Source organism: Bos indicus, chromosome X (genome assembly GCF_029378745.1).
Source record: "Bos indicus isolate NIAB-ARS_2022 breed Sahiwal x Tharparkar chromosome X, NIAB-ARS_B.indTharparkar_mat_pri_1.0, whole genome shotgun sequence".
NCBI lineage: Eukaryota > Metazoa > Chordata > Mammalia > Artiodactyla > Bovidae > Bos > Bos indicus.
This window is the reverse complement of record NC_091789.1, coordinates 82,774,358-82,798,063: the sequence shown is the minus strand read 5'-3', so window position 1 is coordinate 82,798,063 and position 23,706 is coordinate 82,774,358. Positions and strand designations below refer to the sequence as shown.

Below are 23,706 nucleotides of genomic sequence, written 5' to 3'. Positions count from 1 at the left end.
AGCTGTTTGCCTGAAACTATCACAGTATTGTTAATTGGGTATTTCCCAATAGAAAATAAAAAGTTAAAAAAAAAAATAAAAAAGTTGTGCTTTGCAAAAGATAATGTTAAGAGAATAGGAAGATCAGCCAGAGACTGGTAGAAAATATTTGCAAAAGAAACATCTGGTAAAAGACTATCATCCAGGTTGCACAAAAACTCTAATAAAAGTTCAATAGTAAGAATGCAATCTGATTAAATAGTAAACAGAAGAACTAACATTCATCTCACCAAAGAAAGTGTACAGGTGGGAAATATGTTATCAGGAAAATGCAAATAAACATAAAAAGCCATTGTACATGTATTAGAATGATGAAAATCAGAACACTTAAAAACTACATTCTGGTGAGGGCCTGGAGTAACAGGAATTGTACAATGCTGGTGGGAATGCACAGTAGTAAAGCCACTTTTGAAGATGGTTCAGTCATTTCTTACAAAAGTAAGCATACCGTTACCACACAATTCTCCAGTTGTGGTTACTGGTATTTACCCATACTGCTACTGCTGCTAAGTCACTTCAGTCGTGTCTGACTCTGTGCGACCCCATAGACGGCAGCCCACCAGGCTCCCCCGTCCCTGGGATTCTCCAGGCAAGAACAGTGGAGTGGGTTGCCATTTTCTTCTCCAGTGCATGAAAGTGAAACGTGAAAGTGAAGTCGCTCAGTCGTGTCCAACCCTCAGTGACCCCATGGACTGCAGCCCTCCAGGCTCCTCCGTCCATGGGATTTTGCAGGCAAGAGTACTGGAGTGGGGTGCCATTGCCTTCTCCAGTATTTACCCATAGGAGTTGTAAAATTATGTCCCCACAAACACTTTCTCATATCTACTTTTAGCAGCTTAATTCATTAATGACCAAATTTGGAAGTATTTAAGACGTCTGTCAATAGGAGAAACAATGCAAGTAGAATAAACAATTTATTGAAAGAATTATACAGTGAGCATTATCTCTCTACCTGATTTTTAAAGTTTATTTTATTGAAGTATAGTTGTTTACAGTGATTGAGGTTTACAGCAAAGTGATTTAATTATGTGTGTATTTATGGTTTTTTTTAAATTGTTTTCCTTTATTGGTTATTACAAGATATTGAATATAGTTCCCTGTGCTATATAGTAGTAGACTGTTGATAATTTTATATATAGTAGTTTGTTTTTGTTAATCCCAGATTTACAATTAATCCTTTCCTCCTTTCCCTTTTGGTAACCATAACTTAGTTTTCTCTTTTTTTTAATTGGAGGAAAACTGCTTTACAATTTTGTGTTTATTTCCATAATGTAGTTTTCTGAGTCTATTACTGTTTTGCAAATAAGGTAATTTGTATCATCTTTAAAAAAGATTCCACATGTAAGTGATATCATATGATATTTATCTTTCTTTGTCTGACCTCACTTAGTAAATGTTGTTGCAAATGGCATTATTTCATTTTTTGTGGTTCACTAATATTCCATATATATATGTGTGTGTATATATATATGTGTATATATATGTGTGTGTATATACATATACACACATATATATATATATGCCACATCTTCTTTATCCATTCATGTATTGGTGGACATTTAGTTTGGTTCCATGTCTTATCTATTTTAAATAGTGCCGTTATGAACATTGGTGTACATGTATCTTTTCGAATTATAGTTTATGTTTTTTTTGACTGTGTGCCCAGGTGTGGATTGCTGGATCATAAGAAACCTCCATATAGTTTTCCATGGGGGCAATACCAATTTCATTCCCAGCAACAGTTCTCTACCTGATTTTACATCATTAAACTGTTATCATTTATCAAGTCTGCATGGTTTTGCTGGAGGAAAAAAGACGTATATCAATGAAAGAAAAAAAAAAGAACCCAGAAATTGATTTTCAGAAATATACTCAGCCTGTTTTTGACTAATGTCTAAAATCAATTTACTGGATGAAAGACAGTTTTTTAAAAAATTTTATTTATTTTTTAATTGAAGGATAATTGCATGAATCAGTCTTTTTTATATTAGTTTCTGGATCAATTAAACAGGCATAAATTTTAAAAGCGAACTTTGACCTAAACCTCACATTTGCCCAGATTAACTCAAAATGGATCATGGATTTAAATGTAAAATGCCCAAATGTATAAAACATTTAGGCTTAACTATAGGACAAAATTTGTTTGACTTAGCACTTGGCAAATTGTTCTTATGATGACAGTCAAAAAAATATTCATTTAACAAAATGAATTGATAAATGGATGACTCTAAAATTGTATAGTTTTGCTCTGCCTAAGTCCATATGAAGAAAATGGAAAGATAATTTGTATTCTCAGAGCAAATATCCACGAACCACTAATGTGTCACTGGGCATGTTCCTATTTATATATTCAATACTCAACCATGGAAATGCAAACCATATAATTAGAAATTGGGCAAAATGCACATAGGAACATTTTACTGATGTATCACCAAGGACATGGAAAGGTATTGAAAATTGCTAACAATTAGAGAAATGCAAATTAATAGCAGGATGGGATACCATCATTTACTTGATAGAAGAGATAAAATACATAACATTGACCATATGAAATCCTGAGGTAGATGTGAAAAAACTGAAACTCTCATACATTCTTAATGGGTGAATCAAATAAAATTTATATCCATTTTTCAAAGCATTTTTTAAGCTTGGCTAGTTTTCTTTTTTTCTAGTGTTTTATTTTTAAAAAATTTTATATTGAAGTATAGTTGATTTACAATGCTGTACAGCAAAATGATTCAGTTATATATACATGCCTTTTTAAAAATATTTTTTTCCATTATGGTTGAATATAGTTCTCCTTGCTATACAGTAGGACCTTTTTGTTTTTTTATTCTGTATATAATAGTCTTCATCTGTTAACCCTAACCTTCCACTCTATGCCTCGCCTAAACCCTCACCCTTGGCAACCATTCTATTTTCTGTGTCCATGAATTTGTTTTTGTTTCATAGATAGATTAATCTGTGTCCTATTTTAGATTCCACATATAGATATCATATGGTGTTTGTCTTTGTTGGACTTATTCACTTAGTCTGATAGTCTGTAGTTGCATCCATGTTGCTGTGAATGCAGTATTTCATTGTTTTTCATGGCTGAGTTTTATTCCATTGTGTATGTGTACCATACCATCTTTATCCTTTTATCTGTCAGTGTACCTTTAGGTTGTTTACATGTCTTTGCTATTGTGACTAGTGCTGCCATGAACATTTATGCATGTATCTTTTTAATTATAATTTTCTCTGGATATATGCCCAAGAGTGGTACTGCTGGGTCATATGGTATTTCTACTTTTACTTTTTTGAAGAATCTCCATACTATATTGCACAGTGAGTGCACCTTACATTCCCACCAACAGTATAGGAGGTTTCCATTTTCTCCATACACTCTGCAGCAGTTGTAATTTGTAGACTTTTTTTTTTCCCCTTTTAGATGTTTTTTGTTTTGTTTTGGCTGCTCTACACAGCCTGTGGAGTTTTGTTCTCCAACCAGAGATCGAACCCCATGATCCCTGCAATCAAAATGTGAAATCTTAACCACTGGACTACCAGGTAAGTTCCTATGTCCTTGTTATTTGTTTTTTTGTTGTTGTTGTTGCTAATCTTTTTGTTTTATATTGGGATTTAGCTGATAAACAGTGTTGTGATAGTTTCAGGTGAACAGCCAAAGGGACTCAGCCATAGATATGTATGTATCCACCCTTCCCCAAACTCTTCTTCCATCAAGGCTGTCACGTAACAGGGGGAATGGATAGTTTGGGAATTTGGAATGGATATGTACACACTGCTGTACTTAAAATGGGTAACCAACAAAGACCTAGTGTATAGCACAGGCAAGTAGACTTTTTAATGGTGGCCATTCTTACCAGTGTGAGGTGCTACCTCATTGTAGTTTTGATTTGCATTTCTCTAATACATAGTGATGATAAGCACTTTTTCATGTGCCTATTTGCCATCTCTATGTCTTCTTTGGAGGCTTATTTATTTAGGTCTTCTCCCTGTTTTTGGATTGGGTTGTCTGTTTTCGTTGTTGTTAAGTTGTGTTTGCTGTTTCTATATTTCGAAAATGAAGCCCTAGTCATTCGCGTCTCTTGCAAGTATTTTCCCCATTCTGTAGATTGTCTTTTTTGTTTTGTTTATGTTTTGTTTGAGTGTGCAAAAGCTTGTAAGTTTGATTAGGAACCATTTTCATTTTCTCTGTGACTGCAACCATGCAGCTTGTGTGATCTTAGTTTCCTGACCTGGGATTGACCTCATACCCTGAGCAGTGAAAGTACAGAGGCCTAACCATTGGACCACTAGGGAATTCCTCCATTTATTTTTCTTCCCTGTGGTTTTTCTTCTTCTTCTTCTTCTTCTTTTTTTAATGGATTCCTTTGCTGTGCAATAGCTTGTAAGTTTGATTCAGTTCAGTTCAGTCACTCAGTCGTGTCCAACTCTTTGTGACCCCATGGACTGCAGCACGCCAGGCCTCCCTGTCTATCACCAACTCCTGGAGCTCACTCAAACTCATGTCCATTGAGTCAGTGATGCCATCCAGCCATCTCATCCTCTGTCGTCCCCTTCTCCTCCCGCCTTCAATCTTTCCCAGCATCAGGGGCTTTTCCACTGAGTCAGTTCTTCGCATCAGGTGCCCAAAGTATTGGAGTTTCAGCTTCATCATCAGTCCTTCCAATAAATATTTAGGACTGATTTCCTTTAGGATGGACTGGTTGGATCTCCTTGCAGTTCAAGGGACTCTCAAGAGTCTTCTCCAACACCACAGTTCAAAACCATCAATTCTTCGGCACTCAGCTTTCTTTATAGTCCAACTCTCACATCCATACATGACTACTGGAAAAACCATAGCTTTGACTAGACGGACCTTTGTTGGCAAAGTAATGTCTCTGTTTTTTAATATGCTGTCTAGGTTGGTCATAACTTTTCTTCCAAGGAGAAAGCGTCTTTTAATTTCATGGCTGCAGTCACCATCTACAGTGATTTTGGAACCCCAAAAAATAAAGTCAGCCACTGTTTCCACTGTTTCCCCATCTATTTGCCAAGAAGTGAAGGGACTGGATGTATGATCTTAGTTTTCTGAATCGAGTTTTAAGCCAACTTTTTCACTCTCCTCTTTCACTTTCATCAAGAGTCTCTTTATTTTCTTCAGTTTCTGCCATAAGGGTGGTATCATCTGCATATCTGAGGTTATTGATATGTCTCCTGGCAATCTTGATTCCAGCTTGTGCTTCATTGAGCCCAGCGTTTTTCATGATGTACTCTGTATATAAGTTAAATAATCAGGGTGACAATACACAGCCTTGACATACTCCTTTCCTGATTTGGAACCAGTCTTTTGTTCCATGTCTGGTTCTTACTGTTGCTTCTTGACCTGCATACATATTTCTCAGGAGGCAGGTTAGGTGGTCTGGTATTCCCATCTCTTGAAGAATTTTCCACTGTTTCTTGTGATCCACACAGTCAAAGGCTTTGGCATAGTCAATAAAGCAGAAATAGATGTTTTTGTGGAACACTCTTGCTTTTTTATGATCCAACAAATGTTGGCAATTTGATATCTGGTTCCTCTGCTTTTTCTAAGTCCAACTTGAACATCTGGAAGTTCACGGTTCACATAATGTTGAAGCCTGGCTTGGAGAATTTTGAGCATTACTTTGCTAGCATGTGAGATGAATACAATTGTGTGGTAGTTTGAGCATTCTTTGGCATTGTCTTTCTTTGGGATTGGAATGAAAACTGAGCTTTTCCAGTCCTGTGGCCACTGGAGTTTTCCAAATTTGCTGACATATTGAGTGTAGCACTTTCACAGCATCATCTTTCAGGATTTGAAATAGTTCAACTGGAATTCCATCACCTCCACTAGCTATGTTGATAGTGATGCTTCCTAAGGCCCACTTAACATCACATTCCACGGTGTCTGGTTCTAGGTGAGTGATCGCACCATCGTGGTTATCTGGGTCATGAAGATCTTTTTGTATAGTTCTTCTGGGCATTCTTGCCACCTCTTCTTAATATCTTCTGCTTCTGTTAGGTCCATGCCATTTCTGTTCTTTATTGTGCCCATATTTGCATGAAATGTTCCCTTGGTATCTCTAATTTTCTTGAAGAAATGTCTAGTCTTTCCTAGTAAGTTTGATTAAGTTCCCTTTTTTTTTTCCTAGTAAGTTTGATTAGGTTCCTTTTTTTGTTTGTTTGTTTTTCTTGGGAGATTCTCCTAAGCAAACATTGGTATGATTTATGTCTGACAATGTTTTGCCTATGGTGTCTTTGAGGACTTTTATAATGTCCTGCCTTATGTTTAAGTCTTTAAGCCCTTTTGACTTTATTTTTGGGTGTGGAGAGGGTGTGTTCCGACTTCATTGATTTACATGAGGCTGTTCAACTTTCCCAGCACCACTTAATGAAGAGAGTTTTTCCCATTTTATTACATGAGGCTGTTCAACTTTCCCAGCACCACTTAATGAAGAGAGTTTTTCCCATTTTATATTCTTGCCTCCTTTGTCAAAGATTAATTGGTAATAGGTATGTGGATTTATTAAAGGCTCTCTATTCTGTTCCCTTGGTCTGTATGTCTGTTCGTATGTATGGCGAATCCATATGTCAGGCAAATTTCGTATGTCAGGCAATTCTTTACCACTAACACCACTTAATTTCTTACTGATTTTCTGTGTGGATCATCTGTCTGTTAGTGTAAGTTGGGTATTAAAGTCCCCTACTATTATTGTGTTACAGTTAATTTCCCCTTTTGTGAGTTTTAGTATTATGTTTTGAGATGCTCTTCTTTGCATCAGTATTCAGAATTTTTATGTCTTCTTTTTGAATTGATCTGTTCATCATTATGTGGTGTCATTTTTGGTCTCTTGTAATATTCTTCATTGTGCAGTCTGTTTTCTCTTATTTTAGAATTGCTCCTTTGGCTTTCTTCTGATTTCCATTAGCATTGAATGTTTTTTCTATCCCCTCACTTTGTCTGTGTCTCTTGAAGACAGCATATATACAGGTCTTGTTTTTGTATCCATTCAGCCAGTCTGTGACTTTTGGATGGAGCATTTAATCTATTTACATTTTAAGTAAAAAACTTTAAATATTTATTAATAAATAATATTTATTAATAAATATTAAATTTTTGTTAATTGTTAATTAACAAAATTGTTAATTTTTCTCAATTGTTTTGGATTTGGTTGTTTCTGTAGGTCTTTTTTTCTCTTGTGTTTTCTGCCTAGAGAGGTACCTTTAGCATTTGTTGTAAAGCTGTTTTGTTGGTGCTGAGTTCTCTTAAATTTTGCTTATCTGTAAGGCTTTTCATTTCTTCATTGATTTTGAATTAGATCCTTGCTGGATAGAGTAAACTTGATTGTAGGTTTTCCTTTTCAGTACTTTAAATATATCCTGTCACTCCCTTCTGGCCTGCAGAGTTTCTCCTGAAAGATTTGCTCTCAACATTATGAGGATTCCCTTGTATGTTACTTATGTTACTTGTTGCTTTTCCCTTGCAGTTTTGAATATGTTTTCTTTGTGTTCAATTTTTGTTGGTGTGATTAATATGTATTTCAGTGTGTTTCTCCTTGGGTTTATTCTGTAAGGGTCTCTCAGCGCTTCTTAGACTTGATTGACTATTTCTTTTCCCATCTTAGGGAAGTTTTTGACTATAATCTTTTCAAATGTTTTCTCAGACCCTTTCTCTCTTGATTCTTCTTCTGAGACCCCAATAATTAGAATGTTGTTGCATTAAATATTGTTCCAGAGGTATCTGAGACTATCCTCAATTCTTTTCATTCTGTTTTCTTTATTCTGCTCTTAAGCAGTTTTTCCCACCATTCTGTCTTCCAGCTTACTTATCCATTCTTCTGCCTCAGTTATTCTGGTATTGATTTCTTCTAGAATGTTTTTAGTTCTAGTAATTGAGTTGTTCATTACTGTTTGCTTATTTCTCATTTCTTCTGGGTCCTTGTTAAACGGTTCTTTCATTTTCTCCATTCTGTTTTTGTGATTTTGAATCATCTTTACTATCATTACTCTGAATTCTTTTTCAGGTAGTTTGTTTATTTCATCTTTCTTTATTTGGTCTTGTGGGGTTTTACCTTATTCCTTTACTGCATGATATTTCTGTGTATTTTCATTTTGTCTGAGTTACTGTGTTTGAATTCTCCTTTCTTCAGACTATAGGTTCATATTTTTTCTTACTTTTGATCTCTGCTTCTGGTGGGTTAGGTTCATCGAGTTGCTTTTGTAGGCTTTGTGTTGGGAGGTACTTGTTCCTAAGTTCTGGTGGGTGGAGGTGAGTTTTTTCCCCCCTCTGATGGGTAGGACTTTGTGAGGTGGTGAATATTGGTTTTATATTGCTGTCTTGTTTGTTGTTTGTGTGAGGTGTCCAGCCCTGGGTGCTGCAGGCAGTTTTGTGGTTCCAGGTCTTTTATTCAGATGGAAGCCTTTGTGGAAATTCTCATGATGAATAATCTCTGAGGTTAGGATTACTCTGGCACTAGCATCCTGAACTGCGCGCTCCAACTCCAGACGGTCAGGCCTGACTTATGGTCAGGGTACCAAGACTGCATGAGCCATTTGTTATATCAATAAAGGGGATTAAAACAAATGAACAATAAACCCAGTACAAGAAACAGAAAATGAATCCTAGACAAATGGTAAAAGCAAAATCAGACAAACAAAAATAAAAAGAAAGGAACATAATGCACACAGATATATACATAGAAACAAAGAAAAAAGACCAAAGAAGACAAAAGTACAAGAGAGTGACCCAGAGAACAAAAGAAACTAAACATGATATCAACCAATTAAAACAAAACTGAAACACAAAACAGAACATGAAACGAAAGCCAAGTGCCAAGTGAGGAATAAAGCAAGTAAAACAAAACACATAAACAAAAATGGTGAAAAAATGAAAAAGCAAAGTTAAGTAGAAGTATATAAAAAAGATCCATATATATTAAAGAAAAGCTACAACAAATAGAGAACACCCCCAAATACATAGAACAGCAGAAGGCCAAAGTAGACAGAAAAATATATTAAGGAAATTAAAGTGTTATTAGAAAAAAAATTCCCAAGAGCCTAAGTAGAAATAATCATAATAAAAACAATCACAACAACAAAGAATAATGAAGGGAGTAAAAATGAAAGAAAAAGAAATCTAGAATCAATAACAATGAATCCAAACAAAAAATAATAATAAATGTTTTCCTAGGGTCTCAACTGTTAGTGTCCTTGTCCCCTTTGTGAGCCACAGCCCATCTCTGCCTCCTTAGGAAGACCTTCAGTGGTGAGGAGGGCTGGTCTCTGGACCTGCTGTGGTTCCTGTGGTTACAGCTCGGACTCTAATCTGACCCTACTCCCATGTGTGCTTGCCTCCAATGTCCATAGGTGACAGAGCTAGAATGTTTTCTTTTGTGGAAACACTCATTATCTTTTTATATATTCTTCAGACACAGAGTCTACACAGTTGATTGTGTGGATTTAGTCTGCAGCTTGTGCAGCTGATGGAAAAGTTTTCGATTTTCTACCTTAGACTCTCTGCTTCTGGAGCTCAATTATAGTTTTATTCCCACCTCTACACATGGTCTATTCATAGGAGTTTCCTCTGGATGCTGCTGTGGAAAACTTGAGTTGACCCAGTGAGTTCTGGGTGTAAAGGTTGCAGAGCTGCTTGGATTGTAGGGACCCCAGTGGCATCGGAAGCACAGGGAAGTTGGTGGTCACAGGTGCAGGAGGTATGGCTCTGTTAGGATTCTTTTCTAGCCTCTGGCAACTGGTGCTCAAAGAGCTTCCCTGGCTGGTCCTTGTCTATTGCTCAGTGCATCAGGCACTCAAGGGCCACCTTTTTTAGCATCTTTCTCTTGGGCTTCCCTTGTGGCTCAGCTGGTAAAGAATCTTCCTGCAATGCAGGGAACCTGGGTTCAATCCCTGGGTTGGGAAGATCCCCTGGAGAAGGGAAAGACTACCAACTCCAGTATTCTGGCCTAGAAAAATTCCATGGACTATACAGTCCATGGGGTCAAAAAGTCAGCTGCGATTGACTTTCACTTTCACTATTGGTCAGCTGCTGGTTGTGGTGTGTAGAGGGAGAGAGGCTACAGTGGTAGCTCCACCCATTGTGTGACTCAGAGTGGCTGCCCAGCTTTCCTTCAAAGGCATTCCTGCTTTTCTGTGAATTTGACCTTTCTATGAATTTGTCTATTTCTTCTAGGTTGTCTGTTTTATTGGCATATAGTTTCTTGTCGTATTCTCTTATGATCCTTTGTATTTCTGTGGTGTCAGTTGTAGCTTCTCCTTTTCCTTTTTTATTTTATTGATTTGAGTCGTCTCCTTTTTTCTTGATGAGTCTGGCTAAAGATTTATCAATTTTATCTTCTCAAAAAACTAGCTTTTGTTTTTCATTGATTTTGCTATTGTTTTCTTCATTTCCATTTCATTTATTTCTGCTATAAATTGTCTGCTTTTGCTAAATTTCAATTTTGTTTGTTCTTTTTTGTTGTTGTTGCTTTAGGTATAAGGTTAAGCTATTTATTTGAGATTTTTCTTGTTTGCCGAGGTACAATTATATTGCTATAAACTTCCCTCTTAGAACTTTTGCTGCATCCCATAGGTTTTGCGTCATTATGTTTTTGTTGTCATTCATCTCTGGTATTTTTGATTTCCTCTTTTATTTCTTCAGTGAGCCATTGGTCATTTAGAAACATACTGTTTACCCTCCATGTGGTTGTGTTTTTTACGTCCCCCTCCCCATAATTGATTTCTAATTTCATAGCATTGTGGTTCGAAAAGCTACTTAATATGATTTCCTTTTCTTAAGTTACTGATGCTTGATTTGTGGCCCAGGTTGTAATCCCTGGAGAATGTCCCATGTTTACTTGAGAAGAAAGTGTATTCTGCTTTTGGATGGAATGTCCTATAAGTCACAGGATTTATATCACAGTTAAATCTATAAGGTCTGATGTGTCATTTAAGGCTCGTGTTTCGTATAGAAACACAAAAAAAGCTTAGTTTTCAGTGTAGATGATGTGTACATTGGTGTTAGTGAGGGTAAGCAAACCTTTTTAAAATCAATTAATTTGATAAGCTACCTTCTATAATCTCAAAGAAAAAAAGAGATGATAAAATTATCAATATCATGAATAAAATAAGTGACATTATTACAACTTGTAAAGACATTTAAAGATATTAAGACACCAACTAGTATAACCTCCCTCAGAATATATAATTTGAACAAACCCATATTTATGAATCAATTAAAATTTGTTTTTAAATAATCTTTCAACTTGTAAATTTTGGTGGAGGAAATCAATCACCCAGCATTACTAGTTAGTAGAGAAATACAAATCAAAACTATAGTGAGAGGTATATGACCTCACACTAGTCAGAATAGCTGTCATAAAATCTATAAACAATAGATGCTGGGGAGCTTGTGGAGAAAAGCTCCCTACTGTTGGTGGGAATGTAAATTTGTATAGCTACTATGTAGAATAGTATGGAAGTTTCTTAAGAAGCTAAAAATAGAGCTACCATATGACCCAGCAATCCCACTCCTTGGCATATATCTGGAGAAAACCATAATTCTAAAGGATACATGTACCCTAGTGTTTATTACAACACTATTTACAATAGCCACGAAATGAAAGCAACCTAAATGTCCATCAGCAGGGGAGTAGATAAAGAAGAAGTGGTACATATATACAATGGAACATTACTCAGCTGTAAAAAAAGGAATGAAGTATTGGCATTTGCGTAGACCTAGAGATTGTCAGTTAGAGTGAAGTAAATCAGAAAGAGAAAGACAAATATTGTATAATATCACTTATATGTGAAATCTAGAAAAATGGTACAGATGAACTTATTTTCGTAGCAGAAGTAAGAGTCACAGATGTAGAAAACTGACATGTTTTACAGGGTGGGAAATGGTGAGGGGGTGGTCTGGGATGAATTGGGAAATTGGGATTGACATATATACACTACTAAATGTAAAATAGATAACTAATGTGAACCTAGAGTATTGCACAGAAAACTCTACTCAGAGTTCTGTGGTGACGTAAATGGGAAGGAAATCTAAAAAACAGTCAATTAATTGAGAAACATACTTTATGGATTTGAAGACTCGCCAATAGTAAGGATGCCAATTTTTATCTGTAGAATTAACAGTATTCCAAACTTGATCCAAGCAGTTAGTACACTGTCTACCTACTAAATAATTTCAGTTATTTTTGTATGATTGACTGTTGAAATAAATGACCACAAAATACATTACAAATAACCTTTTTGTAGAACTTATTCTTCAACTTGAGGCTCCTCTGAACATCAGTTTTCCATTAGTCAAATTAATTTAATAACTGTGAGATCTTAATTTTTTAAAATGATTCAGTGCAAGGTATCGTATAGATATAAAACATATTTAATTGAACTCACTATGATGACATAATGACATAATCCTATATTTTCAAACATTTTATAAATGATATTCTGTTATACATTTTCTTATTTGGTTCCCCCAAACTTTCATTTTTCTCCATATTCCTTTTATTGGCATATTTTTTAAAATGTAGAAAGAACGAGATATAGTATTATGAAGTTGACTACTGTGAGGATTAGTTTTATATGTTGTTGAAAAATTTAAACTACTGTGTAATTTTGCTTCCTCAGTATCCATTTTGTATGGTTCAGTCGCTTACAAGGGCTTGAACTGACACCAGCCTCTCCCAGGAATACATGTCATATGTAACAATTGTCTATGTATGTACTCAACCGCTCAGTTGTGTCTGACTCGTTGCAACCCCATGAACTGTGGCCTGCCAGGCTCCTCTGTACATGGGATTTCCCAGGCAAGAATATTGGAGTGGGTTGCCATTTTCTACTCTAGGGGATCTTTCCGACCCAGGGATTGAGCCCATCTCTTATGGGCTTATATCTTATATCTCTTACAATGGCAGATGTCTCTACCACTTGGCCACCTGGGAAGCCCATATAACAAAAGAGGCACAAGTTTATATGTGTGTGTGCATGTATGTATGTGTGTATATATATATATATATATATACACACACACATGTATATAAAATTGATGGTAGTTGGGTATCTTCTTAAACCAGGCTTCTCTGTCCATGGGGATTCTCCAGGCAAGAATACTGGAGTGGGTTGCCATGCCCTTCTCCAGGGGATCTTTCCAACCCAGGCATCAAACCTAGGTCTCCCGCATTGCAGGTGGATTCTTTACCGTCTGAACCACCAGGGAAGCCCTGGGAGATATCATGTGTAAGTAACAGCCCCTCTTATTCAATTTTTAAAAAAAAATAAGTTGTAGCAGACAAACCATAAGGTAACCCCTAATGATTTCTTGTCTACTAGTGTTCATGTCTTTGTTTACTCCACTCCCCTTGTATGCACACAGTACCTTGACTTCTAACCAATAGCAAATTGTAAACAATGGCAAAGGTAATGGAATGTCATTGGCTCGATTAGGTTATATTATATGATCCAAAATCACTTCTATGATTATATCATGTTATATAAAGCTGTCGTATCAGACTGCAGGAAGAATCTCATTACTGTTTTTGAAAATGTAAGCAAGTATGTTGGGGAGACACATGGGAAACAGGTACTGTCTGCACCAGTCTCCTGCTGGCAGCCAGCAAAATGTTCTGGAACTTTGGTTATATAGCCACAAGAACGTGAATTCTGTCAACAACCTGAATGAACTTGGAAGTATATTCTTTCCTAACTATTCCTTTATATGAGAATACAGCCTAGCCAACACGTTGATTACAGTCTAGTTGATTACTCTTAAGTGGAGGCAGCTAAGGTGTTCCAGATCTTCGGCACACAGATAACATGATCAAAGACGTGTGTGTTATTTAAAGCTTTTACGTTCATGGTAATTTTTGTCAGGAATAGAAAACAAATACAAGATTTAAAGTGAAACTTGGTTGGTTGTCTGTAAATAACCTATCTTTCAAGTATTTTTCCAAGGTCAGAGTTTAATCCTTAATTTATTTAACCTATAGAGAACCCAAGGAAGAATCCCTGTGACCTAAAATGGAAAAAGGTTATTTTGTATTGAATGACATTTTTTATTAAACAACTTACCAAGATTGTCTACATACGAAGTGGTAGGGTATGCTGTTATATAAATAAGCCGAAGTTAGTCCCAGTACATTGGCCCTACATTTTTTCCTTCACAGCAGGCCAGAATATCTAGCATGAAAGCCCACCAGTGTTTAACTCAGTTATTAACACATGTTACGAATAATACATTTTACACAGTTGCTTTAAGTGTGCCCTTATTAGCATATTTTTTAGCCTTTTAGGGCTTGCCTGATTTGTATCCTTTGAAAAACTGCACTTACAAATCTGTTGGCCACAAATAAGGTAAACCCTGGTAGTATGAATGAAGCCCGAGCCACTAATGCCCTTCAGAGCTCTGAACCAGATGCCCCATCTTGCTGTTGAGTGATACCTTCTCGACAATAAGTCCCTTCTCCTGTTCCCCTTTTTTTCTAGGAGTTCTTTTGCCCTCTTATCCTTCTGATTGATGGGCCTCTGGAAGGTCTCATGCTCTGAATAACTTCCACATACCCCATCGTTCATACAAGTCTATTAAAGTAGCATGCAAATAAAGCTCACTGTATGTTACTGCCACCTTGTGGTCACATATTTTTCCTCAAGCTCAGAAACCCCCTCCAGCTCAGAGTTTCATGCTAGAAATTGACACTCAGCTTATAAATGTCTCCTTTTCTGTAGAGGTCATTTCAGAGTTTTAACAGAGAAGCTGGCTATATCTTGAATCCTTCTGAATACTCTTTGACCAGTTCTACAAATATCTTTTTTTGGTTACCATTGGAAAGGATTATCATCTAGTGTATTTTTCAGAATTGCTTTTAAAATTTTAATACTTTTATTTTCAATACAAGTATGTTTATTAGATATCTACTGTTGTATAAAAAATTGCCCCAGTGGTCCAGCGATTAGGACTCCACACTTTCATTGCCAGGGGTCTGGGTTCAGTCAGGGGTCAGGGTACTAAGATCCTGCAAAGCGTCTGGAGCGACCAAAAAGAAAAAGAAAACATTGCCCCAAAATATGATGGCTTAAAACAACAAACATTAATTTCCTTGCAGTTTGTAGGTGTGAGAACTTTGCATGTAGTTTAGATAATAGTTCTGCCACAGCAGTTCTGAGAATATTGGAGCCAGGAAGTCTGATGAGATTGGAATCATCTGAAGGTTTGACTGGGTTGTAGGATTCACTTTTAATTGCTGAGTCACATTGCTTTTGGTAGGAATACTTCATTCCTTCTATGTGGGCATCAGTGCAGCAGTTAGATTTTTTCAGAGTGAATAATCCAAGAGAGAGATCAAGGAAGAAACGTGCAATATCTTGTGATACAATCCTCCTGAGTCGTGTACCATCACTTCTGTTTTGCAGCCACCTCCTGTTGCAGACTTCTCAGGTGGCTTTAAAAAAAAAAAAAAAAACCCAACCATCTGCCAGTGCAGGAGATAGCATAGACTTGGGTTCAATCCCTAGGTTGGGAAGATCTACTGGGAAAGGATGTGGCAAGCCACTCTAATATTCTTGTCTGGAGAACCCATGGACAGAGGAGTCTGATGGCCTGTAGTCCATAGGGTTGCAAAGAGGCAGACACAACTCAGCAACTGAGCACGCAATGCACCTGTTGCTATGGCAGTGAGAAAAGTGTTGGGAGGATCTGTTTGAAACACTGTGTGATGTTAATCATGTTTGTGTGAGCAGTTTGTCTCAAGCAAATTATGTATCATAGTAAAAAGTGATTTTTCCTTGTTTTTGTGTATTTTTCATATTAGTGCAATACTGTAAACCTTGTATTACTGTAACATCATGGTACTGATTTGAAAGGCCACTAATGATGCTGGAAGTGCTCCCAAGAAGCAGGGAAAAGTTGTGATATTACAAGAATGACATTACATATACCTGCCATTTCAAGATAAATCCAGTATAAAAATCCATTGGAAAAAAAAAAAGGAAATTTGGAAAGTCATTGCTGTGGCTAACAACAAACCTAGAAACCTTGCACTTTTTGTGAAATGACGGTTTTTTGTTTTTTTTTTTTTCTTTTAATCTCATATTGAAAATGCAGTTTCTGTGTAGGTACAGGGTATAAGTAAGTCACCACCTATAGACTCTATATTCAGAATAAAGCAATGTCAGTATATGGCAAAGTGAAGGAAAGGTTGAAGGCCCACAAAGTATGGTTTGATCATTTTAGAAAAAGGTTAACCTTTAAAAATGTCAAGATAACAAGAGAAGCAACTTCTACCATTGAGAAGACTGCAGACAAGTCCCCAGATACCATTAAGAAAATCACTGAGGAGAAAGGATAACTTCTTGAGCAGGTTTTTAAAATATAGACAGAAGTGCCCTATCCTGAGGGGAAAATACCACAAGGGACTTTTATTAGTAATGAATAGAAGCAAACATCAGGATTGAAGGAAGAAAAGGATAGGATAAACTCTTCTGTTTTGTGCAAATGGATTTGAGTTTATGAACAGGACTGCCTTCACCTGTAGAGCTGCTAACTCCTCAGCCTTGACAGGAGAGGATAAATACCATCTGCCATTCTTTTGGTTGTACAGGAAGAAGGCCTGGATGAAAACCCTTTTTTGTGGATTGGTTCCATTAATACTTTGTCCCTGAAGTCAAGAATACTTTGCCAGTAAGGGACTGCCTTCTAGGGTTCTTCTGATATTGGACAATGCCCCTGGTCGTCCAGAACCCCAAGAGTTCAATATTCAAGGCATCAAAGTGATTTATGCCCCAAACACAATGTCTCTAATTCAGCCTGTCAGAGAGTCATAAGAACCTGTAAAGCTCATTGCACACACAGTACTATATGGAAAAGTTTGCCAGTGCTATGGAAGAGATCCACAATAGAGTGTCGTGAAAGTCTAGAAGAATTACACCATTGGAGATGTCATCATTGTTATAGAAAAAGCCATTAAGCCCCAACCAGTAAGTTTCTGATGGAGAAAACTGTGTGCAGATATTGTACATGACTTCACAGGATTTATTACAGAGCCAGTCAAATAAATCATGAAATGGATTGTGGATATGACAAAAATAAATAAATAATGGGAAGGGGTGAGTGTTTAAAGAGGTGGGTCCTGAAGAAACTCAAGACACCACACCAGAGAATTACAGAGAACAACTTGATGGAGATGAGTTTTTCTGAACCAGTACCAGACGACAGGAAGAAGACTTAGTAGCAGTGCCAGAAAACAAATTGACATTGGACAATCTAGCAGAGTGTCCCATTATGTGATTACTTTTGACTTCTTTTATAACATGCACTCATCTCACACGCTAGTAAAGTAATGCTTAAAATTCTCCAAGCCAGGCTTCAGCAATACGTGAATGGTGAAATTCCAGATGTTCAAGTTGGACTTAGAAAAAGCAGAGGAACCAGAGACCAAATTGCCAACATCTGCTGGACTCTCGAAAAAGCAAGAGAGTTCCAGAAAAAGATCTATTTCTGCTTTATTGACTATGCCAAAGCCTTTGACTGTATGGATCACAAGAAACAGTGGAAAATTCTTCAAGAGATGGGAATACCAGACCACCTGACCTGCCTCCTGAGAAATCTGTATGCAGGTTAGGAAGCAACTAGAACTGGACATGGAACAACAGACTGGTTCCAAATAGGAAAAGGAGTACATCATGGCTGTATATTGTCACCCTGCTTATTTAACTTATATGCAGAGTACATGATGAGAAACGCTGGGCTGGAGGAAGCACAAGCTGGAATCAAGATTGCTGGAAGAAATATCAATAACCTCAGATATGCAGATGACACCACCCTTATGGCAGAAAGCGAAGAAGAACTAAAGAGCCTCTTGATGAAAGTGAAAGAGGAGAGTGAAAAAGTTGGCTTAAAGCTCAGCATTCAGAAAACTAAGATCATGGCATACGGTTCCATCACTTCATGGCAAATAGATGGGGAGACAGTGGAAACAGTGGATGACTGTATTTTTCTGGGCTCCAGAATCACTGCAGATGGTGATTGCAACCATGAAATTAAAAGACGCTTATTCCTTAGAAGGAAAGTTATGACCAACCTAGACAGCATATTAAAAAGCAGAGACATTACTTTGCCAACAAGGGTCCGTCTAGTCAAGGCTATAGTTTTTCCAGTGGTCATGTATGGATGTGAGAGTTGGACTGTGAAGAAAGCTGAGTGCCGAAGAATTGATGCTTTTGAACTGTGGTGTTGGAGAAGACTCTTGAGAGTCCCTTGGATTGCAAGGATATCCAACCAGTCCATCCTAAAGAAGATCAATCCTGGGTGTTCATTGGAAGGACTGATGTTGAAGCTGAAACTCCAATACTTTGGCCACCTGATGCAAAGAGCTGACTCATTGGAAAAGACCTTGATGCTGGGAGAGATTGAGGGCGGGAGGAGAAGGGGACGACAGAGGATGAGATGGTTGGATGGTATCACCGACTCGTTGGACATGGGTTTGGGTGGACTCTGGGAGTTGGTGATGGACAGGGAGGCCTGGTGTGCTGCGGTTCATGGTCTCGAAAAGATTCAGACACGACTGAGCGACTGAACTGACTGAACTGATAACATGGCCCCTTCCACGATACAGGTGCTGAAACTAAAACAGTGGAAGAAAGATTTGTACCATATAGAAACAGTTTTATAGAAATGAAAAGGTAAAAAATTTAGACAGAAATTATGATGTATTTCTGTAAAGTTACCTGTAAAGTGCCTACCTCTCCTGCCTCCCCTTCTGCCTCCTCCATGTTCTGCCTTTGCCATTCCTGATACGGCAGGAACAGCTCCTCCTTTTCCTCCTCAGTCTACTCTATATATAAATGATGAGGATGAAGAGTTTATGATGATCTATCTCCACAGTGATAGTAAGTAATCATAATTCTCTATAGAAACTTAACTGTTGTGTGTCTATTAGAGTCTTCAAATGAATATCTAATAAACTTACAGCAAAAACTATATGAAACCTTTTTTGTCATCATCCCATAAGTATTCATTATATAGAACATCCTATACAAGATTTGTATTGACCTGGATAACCTATCCTTACATAGGCATAATGTGAATGACACTTAATACAAAATTAATAATTGGTTAGTTTCCTTAGTTTTATAACTTTACTTCCAAAGAAATACATTGTATTACAGTATACTTCGGAGAAGGCAATGGCACCCCACTCCAGTACTCTTGCCTAGAAAATCCCATGGATGGAGGAGCCTGGAAGGCTGCAGTCCATGGGGTCCCTGAGGGTCGGACATGACTGAGCGACTTCTCTTTCACTTTTCACTTTCATGCATTGGAGAAGGAAATGGCAACCCACTCCAGTGTTCTTGCCTGGAGAATCCCAGGGACGGGGGAACCTGGTGGGCTGCCGTCTATGGGGTTGCACAGAGTTGGACACGACTGAAGTGACTTAGCAGCAACAGTATACTTATATCTCTCTTATAATTGAAGAAACTGTATCAGCTTATCATCACAGATAGTATCTTTTTAAGAGTGTAATAATTTTCTAATACTGTATTATTAGTATGACTGTAATATTGTATGCTATAAAATTTTTATAACATTTCATTCATTAGTATATAGTCTTATATCGATAACACTAGGCTAACATAAAGCACTCATATTGTTGCTTCTGTTATCAATGTATCATTATACTTGTAAATATGAATTTTATTTTTTTACATTATTTAATTTTTGATGTCTAATGTTAACAATATGTATTACATCTGTAGTGTTTTGTATCATATAAGACAATATTGATGTGGGTACTGACAGAATTCATCTTGTAAACAGATATTGTTAACTTAAGATATCAATTAATACAGTACTGTAAATGCATTTTCCTTATGATTTTCATAATGAGATTTTTTTTCTCTAGCTTACTTTATGGTAATAATATAGTATATTATATATATGGCATACAAATATATGTTAATTGACTCTTGATTTTATCAGTACCATTTCTGGTCAACAGTTGGCTAGTAGTAAAGCTTTTAGGGAGTCAAAACTTATATGCAGGTATTTGACTGCATGAAGGTTTGGTGCCCTAGCCTGCACATTGTTCAAGAGTCAGCTGTATTTGTAATAATGAGACATCTATAAAAAATAAATTTGTAAAATCAAAGGAATATTGAAATAATTATATAGGTATGCATATAACTACTCTGTCTCTTCCCTCCCCCTAATACACACTCATGCCCTTATACAGTTTTGCTGCTGCTGCTGCTGCTAAGTCGCTTCAGTCGTGTCCGACTCTGTGCAACCCCAGAGACAGCAGCCCACCAGGCTCCCTGTCCCTGGGATTCTCCAGGCAAGAACACTGGAGTGGGTTGCCATTTCCTTCTCCAATGCATGCAAGTGAAAAGAGAAAGTGAAGTCGCTCAGTCATTTCCGACTCTTAGCGACCCCATGGACTGCAGCCCACCAGGCTCCTCCGTCCATGGGATTTTCCAGGCAAGGGTACTGGAGTGGGGTGCCATTGCCTTCTCCAGTTTTGCTAGTATATTTTTAGTAGCTTTTTCAAAATTATTATTTTAAAGTCAACAAACTGTGGGATAATAGATTTAATTTGTGGGGAAAAATAGCACGCTTGGTTTAAATTTTAAAAACATGAAATTATTTACTTAAGTGGTATGCTGGTTGTAGCTTAGTTAGGCAATTGAGTAACTTGGTCATTCTAATGTTTTTCCATTCCAGTTCCAGTTAAAAAGTTTGGACATTAATAGAAGGCTAGTTATAAGTCTAGTTATAAGTAGCAGCTTAGCACATATATTAGTAACGTGGTTAGTAAACTCATGGAAAGATTGTGGAATCTGAAGAAACACAGTCATTTAGCTATACAGAGTAGTGTTTTATCTTTTCCTTTCTCTAAGAATCTTAGCTTTGAGCCATTCCTGAAGAAAAGTTTAATCACATTCCAGCAAGTCTCTACATCTTTGACATCCACCTCCACTGCTAAGCTCTGTGGACCTGGTCTTATATTTGGTTCAGTTTCTGTAGCATCTTTATTAAGGCTATAAAAAGGAGATTGAATATTTACAAATCCATCCAAATATTATTATTATTATTGAGAAAATAAAAGTAGACTAAAATTCAAGGACAGAATCCTATAGTCGAGAACCATGCATATTAATGTCTACAAAATAAAAGAACCACAGGTAGATTCAAATGACTGTTGAGAGGAACTGGGGAAAATATAAAAATAATACAATGTGGTTTAGTAAGAAAGAAAAAACATTATTAAGAAAGCTTAAGTTAACTAAGTGAAGTAAATTAGGAAGAGGAAAACAAATATCGTACGATATTGTTTATATATGAAATCTTAAATACGACACAAATGAACACATTTACAAAACAGAAATAAACTCACAGATAGAGAACAGACTTGTGGTTGTCAAGGGGGAGGGAAGGGGATAAAAGAGGGAAGATTCAGGAGTTTAGGATTAGTAAATGCAAACTATTATATATAGGATGTGTAAACAAGTTTCTACTGTATGGCACAGTGAACTATATTCAATATCCTGTGATAAAATGTAATAGAAAAAATATAATAATATATGTATAACTGAGTTTCTTTGCTATACAGCAGAAATTAACACATTGTAAATTAACTATACTTATTAAACTTATAAAACTTATGAAAAAAGAATGCTCGTATTAAAAGGCTACCATTTAAAATAAATTTGAGAATTATTTTTCTTACATTAAAAAAAAAAAAAAAAACAGTCCCTATATGATCTTCTATATGCAACTTCTCCAGTAGGCAGCAATAATAAATCCTGGGGATGGGTGACAATCTAATTTCTATGGTTGCTATATTATAATATTCAAAACATCCAGTTTTCAAGAAGAACTATAAGACATTTTAATAAAGGAAAATATGGCACATTAACCAGAGAAAAATTGATACAAACAACCTGCTTGAGGAAGTACAAATGACATATTTCAGGACAAAGACTTTAAGTTGGTTGTTTTAAATGTGTTCAAGAGGTAAAGGACACTATTATCTAACAAACTAAATATGTGAAAATGTCTTAACCAAATTGAGGATATCAATTAAAAGACAAATTATAGAGTAATAACTAAATAGAAAATTTAAACTGAATAAGTATAATCACTCAGATTGCTTTTATTTATTTTCTCGTCTGATTGCTGTGGCTAGGACTCCTAATATTATGCTGAATAAAACTGGTGAAAGTGGACATCCTTGTCTGGTTCCTGATGTTAGCTATGGATATGATTTCAGCTATGAGTTTGTCATATATGGCTTTTATTATGTTGAGGAATGTTCCCTCTAGGCCTACGTTCTGGAGAGTGTTTTTTGTTTTTTACCCTAAATGGATGTTAAATGTTGTCAAAAGCTTTTTCTCCATGTATTGAGATATTTATGATTTTTATTCAATTTGTTAATGTGGTGTATCACATTGATTGCAGATATTGAAAATTCCTTGCATCCATGGGATAAATTCCACTTGTTCATGGTATGTGATCCTTACATTGTTGGATTTGGTTTGCTAATATTTTGTTGAGCATTTTTACATCTATGTTATATTTGCCTGTAATTTTCTTTTCTTTTCTTTTTGTAATGTCTTTGTCTAGTTTTGGTACCAGGGAGATGCTGGCCTCATAGAATGAGTGTGGAAGTATTCCTTTCTCTGCAATTTTTTTCAAGTAGTTTGAAAAGGATGGATGTTAGCTCTTCTCTAACTGGTACAATTCATCTGACAAACTCTCTGGTCCTGGACTTTGTTGGGAGTTTTAAAATTACTGGTTCAATTTCCTTATTGGTAATTGGTGTGTTCCTATTTTGTATTTCTTCCTCGTTCAGTCTTGGAAGAATGTACATTTCCAAGAATATGTTCATTTCTTCTTGGTTGTCCATTTTAGTAGAATATAGTTGTTTGTAGTAGTGTCTTATGATCTTTTGTATTTCTGTATGTCAGTTATAACTTCTTTTTCATTTCTTATTTTTAGTGATTTGAGTCGTCTCCCTTTTTTTCTTGATGAATCAAGCTAGTGGTTTACCACTCTTGTTTATCATTTAAAAGAACTAGATTTTAGTTTGATTTCTTTTGTTTTTAGTCTCTAGTTCATTTATTTTTGCTGTGATCTTTATGATTTCTTTACTTCCCCTAACTGGGTCTTGTTTTTCTTTCTCTAGTTCCTTTAGGCATAAGGTTACTTTGTTTTTTGATGTTTTTCTTATTTCCAGAGGCAAGTTTATATTGCTATAAACCTCTTTCTTAGAACTACTTTTGTTATATCACATAGGTTTTGAACTGTCATATTTTCATTTTCATTTGTCTCTAGGTAGTTTTTTTTATTTCCTCTTTGATTTCTTCAGTGATCCATTGGTTGTTTAGTAGCATATTGTTTAGCCTTCACATTCTGTGTTCTTTGTAGTTTTTTTCTCATAGTTGATATGTAGTCTCATAGTGTTCAGAAAAGATGCTTAGCATGATTTCAGTTTTCTTAAATTTACTGAGGCTTGTTTTGTGGCCTATTATGTGACCTATCCTAGAGAATCTTCCATGTGCACTTAATGTATATTCTACTGCTTTTGGATATAATGCTTTATATATATAAATGATATATAAATATATAAGGATATATATTTATAATGCAATGTTAGTATAATATAT

At 36.3% G+C, this 23,706-nt stretch overlaps 1 long non-coding RNA gene across 6 annotated transcripts in view; it reads left to right on the top strand.

The window, feature by feature from the left end:
* LOC109555334 (uncharacterized) overlaps nucleotides 1–23,706 on the top strand; it is a 192,171-nt gene that overhangs the window by 89,652 nt on the left and 78,813 nt on the right. For all 6 annotated transcript variants that reach the window (XR_011565132.1, XR_011565131.1, XR_011565133.1 and 3 more), the window contains one exon: nucleotides 3,470–3,588. This is a non-coding gene — a long non-coding RNA (uncharacterized lncRNA). The remainder of the gene's footprint in view (nucleotides 1–3,469; nucleotides 3,589–23,706) is intronic.